The following is a 6,600-nucleotide window of genomic DNA, read 5'->3' on the forward strand; positions in this document are numbered from 1 at the left end:
ACAGGAGAAGAAAGTGTGTGCGTGTCTGTGCGTGTTAGTAAAGTTTCAACCTTTCTAATATTTTTGAACTGATTAATTTAATGTACCTGCATATGCAGTGTATACATTACATTTTCTGGATTATAATTTCAGCATATTGTTAAGTCTGTGCTTTATGAAAGGGAAGATGTGAGACAGCACAGTGTTAGACCACTGAGGAGTTTTGTAATTACATATGAATCTTTTGTTCTCTCTTTGGTCTGTACAGTCTTTCGTTTGTGAATGTTTTTTATGTCTTTTTTGAGTATATAAAGGAGAATTCCACAAATGTTTAATGAAAAACTATATGCAATGTTTTTGCTAAAAATCATACAGGTATGATAAGGTGTTGTTTGACGCCACGTATTTAAAATAACAGGGTTAATAAAACCTAAATGAAGCATGGCTTTGTAATGTAAAAGGTTGTAGAAAATAAAATAGAAAAATTAAAACAGAATAACTGATAGTCCAAAAAGGGGTGGGATGGTGAACATAGGATTTTGTTTAATTGGAGGGGCTCCTTTTTACAGAATTGAATTACTGCATTGTAAACAAAGCCATTCAAAGTGGTTTGGTGAGAAAGGGTGCACAGTAGAGAAGCTAACTGATCTCTTTACAGTGATGGTGATAGGAACCCGAGGTCACAATGTGTATAGCCATTTTATTTACTATACAAACCAAATAGTGAGCCTACATCTGAGTTTTTATGTGTGACGCTGGTAAATTGTTTTCGGAAACTACTTTGGCTAAAAAAGTCCTGCACCTCTTCACCATGAATGGATTAAAAAAATAAGTTTTAGGCCAAAACCTTATTTCACAACTATTGTAAAATAAATCTCATCAGACAGTGTATTCATAAACATTTATGTAATAACTTTCTTTAATATAGCTTTTAAAGGCATTAAACACTTTGGATGTCTGGTTCCTTTCACCACCACTGTGAATAGTTCTGACACTGTTTCTCTTGAACAAACCAAACCATCACATCAAACCATCTGAATGGTTTGCTTAAATTTAACTGTTTAATTATGCATAATTTTTGAAAAATGTGTGGACATTCATGGATTAATTTTCATAGGGGTCTACCCTGAACACATATGTAGGATAGCTGCAAGAAACAAACTTGCTTGCTTTCTGAAGTAGTATAAGCTGTTTTCCCCATTAAGCAAGTGGCTAGTTATAGGTAACATGTAAAGCATTAGTGGTGATAACATTGTTGAGCTTAATTAAATTGATGCATAATTATGGAGTTAATTGGGAGGCAGGTGTCTCAGGCCTGGGGAGGTAATTGAAAGATAATGAAAACAAAGAGAGGCAGTGTGAAAAGAAGAATCTGTTCCAGCCTTTAATACCACTATTACACTGCGCTGAGGCACGGACATAGTCCACTGACCACCCAGACGAGACTGGGCCAGACTGTTTCCTGTCTGCTATTATATAAAGGACATTACTCTGTGCAATAGCCTAACACAGAAAAAAATATGAAAAAGGTTTCTAAATGAATGTGAATGTTTCTTAAAGGTTTCTGTAATTGTGGAACAATACAGACTCACAATGACATAGGCTTTTGTTCAGCTATTATTATAGAGTTGCATTGTATGCATTTATCCGTTCAGGCTTTGTGGTACCTTGGAGAGTTCCATTTAAAATGATTGAGTGTGTTCAGTTAGTGCTTTATAAAATCTCTGACACACAGCCAAAAGAAATCACACTTAATTCACATTAGCTGCACAGCCTAAGCAGAGCCTCCATTTCTGCATCAATTTCAATTACAAGCATTATTAAACCTAGACTAGACTCTGGGAATAAAAAGCTTACCTCTGCCATCTCTCTCTCTCTCTCTCTCTCTCTCTGTGAAATGGGTAACAGACTGAGAAATACCTGCTGTCTGAGTCTACACTAGACAGTCTGGGTGCGCGCACACACACACACACACACACACACACACACACACACACACACACACACACACTCACTCACTTATTCATTCAGCGTACCACAAGCATGCACATTATAAAGCAATGCACATGAATAAAATGAAAAGGCCGGATGTTTTTCAGATTTTGCTTTTTTGATGCTCTGCTTTGCAGCTCAGTCAGTGGTTTCTGGTTGTGGTGTCTTGGCATGTGCATAGATTGTTTATTGTTCAAACCCTTTTTAGCATTTTTCTCATCAATCCATGCCTTTTTCTATTATGAATTCAGAAACTGGACTGATTCTCCCTTCTTTCATGACACACTACTGTGTAAAAGTCAGAAACCACTTAGCATTTTCAGCAGCTATTTCTGATGAGATATAATATACAAGATGAACGGGAAAGTCAAAGAAGAATAAGTGAAACTGGAACTTAAAAAATGATTAAAAGATACAGAGAAATTGTGACTCCTAACAACCGTATGAGACCTGGTAGATCACCAAAATTGTCACCAGATTGTCATCAGATAAACAGCACTTAAAGCTTTCATCTTAAAGAGTGGAAAAGATGTGTAGCTGTGAAAAGGAAATAGACCTAAAAAATAAAAAGATAAAACCATTTTGCCAATCAGAAAAAATAAGGTGCTGATGTTCTCAGAACAATGGACTGACCACCCCAAAGTCCAGATCTCAACATCACTGAATGTGTTTGGGATTACTTGGATCATGAGTAGCAGAAAATGCAACATCATCTACTGAACTTTGAAGGTGTGGAAAAACATCCCTGTAGATTTCTTTGAAAAACTGACAGGAGGTCTCCTGAAAAGAATGAAAGCTGTAATAAAGGAAAAGCATGGGCCCACTGAACACTGAAATAATATTATATTATATTTAGTTGTTGAGGTTTCTGTGTAATATTTTTGTGAAATACATGTTTTCTATAGTTTTAAATAAATAAAGGGTGGTCCCTGTCTTCTGCACAGTACTGTAAGTCTTATACAGTGCCCCTCTTAGTATGTTTCTTCTGTCAGTCAAAAGTATTTTAGAATGTTAGTGTAATTTTGTATTTATCTTCATAAACACACAGAGACACTTATCTTCAGCACTCTAATAGGGTACCTTTTTAGAACCTTTTAAAACACTGTGTTGGACCCTTTTTTGGCATTTATGACTTTTTTTTTTTAAGTTTAAACTGGCTGGCTAGAAAGGGTTAGAAATCCAAGAACAATTTAAATATCGTCACTGTCCAGAGAAAACCATGTATCTCCATTTTTGTCTATTTTTATTTTTCTACATCATTTCAACACACCAGCTGTCCTTTACGTTGGGTGAAAATTTCATGATGAATGCACCAATAGAAATGTTCGTTTGGAATAAAATCTCTCATTATCTTACATTGAAAGGTAAGAGTGGTTTTGCCTTGTCCTGTAAAGTTACTATTGTGGAGATACTTGTTTTTCTTTGGACAGCAACGATATGTTAGCTTCAACAATCAGTATTACTGCAAACATACTTTTCAAAACTCAGGATGAGCTAAAATATAGTAGGCATGATTGTACTTATGTCCAATTCGTTCCTTAAATATACAGGGGTGTGATTTGCACTAGGCAAAGGCAGGCAGCCACATAACCCAAGGACTCCATAAAAATACAAATTATATATACTGTACTCGTTAATGTTAAATAATCTATTCCAAAATATATATACATTTTAGAAATAGCTGTAATTTGCAGCTGTTTATTATTATTATTATTATTATTATTAGTAGTAGTAGTAGTATAGTACTAGTAGTAGTTTTATGAAGTAAAATTCTCATTTTTGGCAGATAATTTTGCATATTTCTTAAACCAAACTAAATTATCTACCAACATAGATAATTGAACTCAACACCTGCTTAAAATAAAATAAAAAAGTTAAAGAGCCCATATCATGAAAAAACAAAATTTCCTCACTTTATTTTTTAAATGTATGTAGTGTGTAGATATTGATAAAGTTTCAAAAAATAACTAAGCAAAAACAGCCCATTTTGAATTAATCATGTTTGCGATGTCATGAAAAACCCAACTCATTTACCCATTTAGCCTACAGCAGTTTACCCCCTTATGGTGAAGTTATAAGGAGTGTTTCAGACACAATACAGGGCAGCCAATCAGAACAGAGCATATTTGTACATACAGCAATCTTAAAGGCACAGGAAAAAGCCTGTTTAATTCTAAGGGATGAAGAGAGATTGGAATATGGTCATGTTGAAGTTTTCGGGACACAAACCCACAGAAATGTTATAAGTGAAATAATTTTAAAAATATTCTTCCAGGGGCATCATTACTGTGTCTTGCCCAGGGCCCCAGACTCACTAAACCCACCCCTGTTAATACCTATGTCTAAAGGTTTGTAGACACCCGCTCATCCAGCGCTTCCTCTGAAGTTAATTTGTGAACAGTTCACAAATGAATTCACAGATTAGGAGGAGTGGATATTTTTGAACATACAGGGCTGCCCTGACATGGATGAAGCCTAGCCTTGGACTAAACTGCAGTGTCAATGGTAATTTACCATTCAAATTCTGTTTAGTCAAAGTTTAGGCTTAACATGGGTCTGGGAAATGTAAAATGGCCCATCACGTATCATTATTGCTTTTCTCTCTCCTGTTTCTCCACTGTCTCTCCAGCGCCCTCGTGTGGCCACAGCGCTCTCTGCCTGTAGCTCAGTCTCCTCACTGTTCTGGCTGTAGGCTGTTGATATATAGTCCTGGCTTCAGTCCCTGAAGGCCTGATGTGCTGATGTGTTCTGCACTCCTGGGACTGCCTGCTGCATTAGGCTCCTGATAAATACTGACAGCCCGCTTTGTGCATGACTCCTTTAATCAAATGCTGATGGTGATATTGACGAGGGCAGCTTGGACTGGTGCCAGAGTCTGTCTCGCGCAGACATTGTCTGTTTTCTGCTCGCTCTCCCACACACATGCAAAAGGATCTATCGCGTCAGTCAATAAAAATAAAATAAAATAATCAGCCTATTTATATCCACTGCAAATTCTCCGTGGTGTCCTCACTCCTGACTTCCTGATTATTTTATACATTTTCATCATCACTGCTGTCAAATTAGTAAAACGAGATTCATCAACAAAACAATGCACAGCCACTTCCACAGATATTGATTCTGCTGTGAAGCCTGGCTTGCTCCAGAACAGAGGGACTTTTACTGTGGAAAGATTTATTGGGATTCAGATACAATTTCACCCACAGCATGTGAGTGTCTAATAGGTCTCTTGTTAAAGCAGAAAGGCATTACTGATTGTTGCTGTGTACAGTAAGTACAAGACAAGTTACAAGATGAGGCACAAATACAGACCCACATATAACAGACATGTAGAGTGCTGAATGATTACCTGGAGTATTATCATTAAAAGGTGCAGCACTTAACCAGAAGCAGGGCAACTGATCACTGACCTACCCAATCAAATGGGGAAAGAATATTGATTATGGAGATTCTTTAAAGATGAGTAAATCTGATTTGTTTTCTGTGAGTGCTGTCACTGTATTTCGGTCAATCAAAATCATGATGATCTCCACCAACCTCTGCCCTCTTTTCATAGCCTCACCCCGGTTAAAGCAAACATCTACCATTATTTCAGTGCATTGAGTCATCAAAAGGTAAGACATATAAGGACCATAAACTTTTTCTATGCCCACCCTGGCACTACACTGCTGTGTACAGTGATTGGGTGTAGGTTTTTAAGGTTACTGCGTTTTCTCATCTTTGTACATTTTGAAATGATGGAATTCTAATTATTACATACTCATTTATTTCTTACCAGCAAATAAGTACTTGTAACATATGCATATTCAGTTCTTACACAGCCATTTGCACTTGTACATTTAAGAACTCCATTTCCCTGATTACTAATAATGTTTTTAGTTGTTGAAATTGAATTTTTGATATCAGAGATTATAGATTAAAAGCTAAAATGGCTTTCCATTCTCAGACTACTGAGGACAGCAGTATGCCTACAGTCTGATGCAAGGGAATAGCTAGAATTGTTAAAATGGGATGCACGGGTGAGACCCACCATTTTACTGGGGTGGCGCACTGCAAAGAATAAAAAAACCTAAATAAAAAGTGATACTGTATTAAAATGACAAAATGTGATGCATTGTTTTTTCTCTGTACATAACTAAACCTATCCATCATTCAAATTTTATATCCACTTAATGTTGATGCAAAATTTTGTTAAACTGAAAGACAAAACTGTGTTGATATAACATTAGTGATTCATGAGTAAAGGATGTATTTGAATCATGTAAATTAAACACATTACTATTGTTCAAGGCACAGCATCTACTTTACTAAAAACACTATGTAGACAGGCCAGTGAAGGTATTATTAAGACTCACTACAGGTCATACATGAGTCTAATGATTAGAAAGCCAGCCAGACAACACTGTGTAAGGAAAGCTATCATGTAGTCAAAGCAATTAGCATGATAAACTACTACAGTTGACGAATTTTTGATAGTTTACTCATCTTACCATCGCACAGCCTAGTTCATAAGGTAGCTCATAGAGCAGCCCTGCTGTAGGGACCCGGCAAACATTCACTCACCTGTCTGCTCCACAGATTAGCCTAGTACAGCAAGTTTAACTATTAAATGCAGTGTCATTAGACTGA

This window comes from Colossoma macropomum, unplaced genomic scaffold (assembly GCF_904425465.1).
Source record: "Colossoma macropomum unplaced genomic scaffold, Colossoma_macropomum, whole genome shotgun sequence".
In the NCBI taxonomy this organism is placed as follows: Eukaryota; Metazoa; Chordata; class Actinopteri; order Characiformes; family Serrasalmidae; genus Colossoma; species Colossoma macropomum.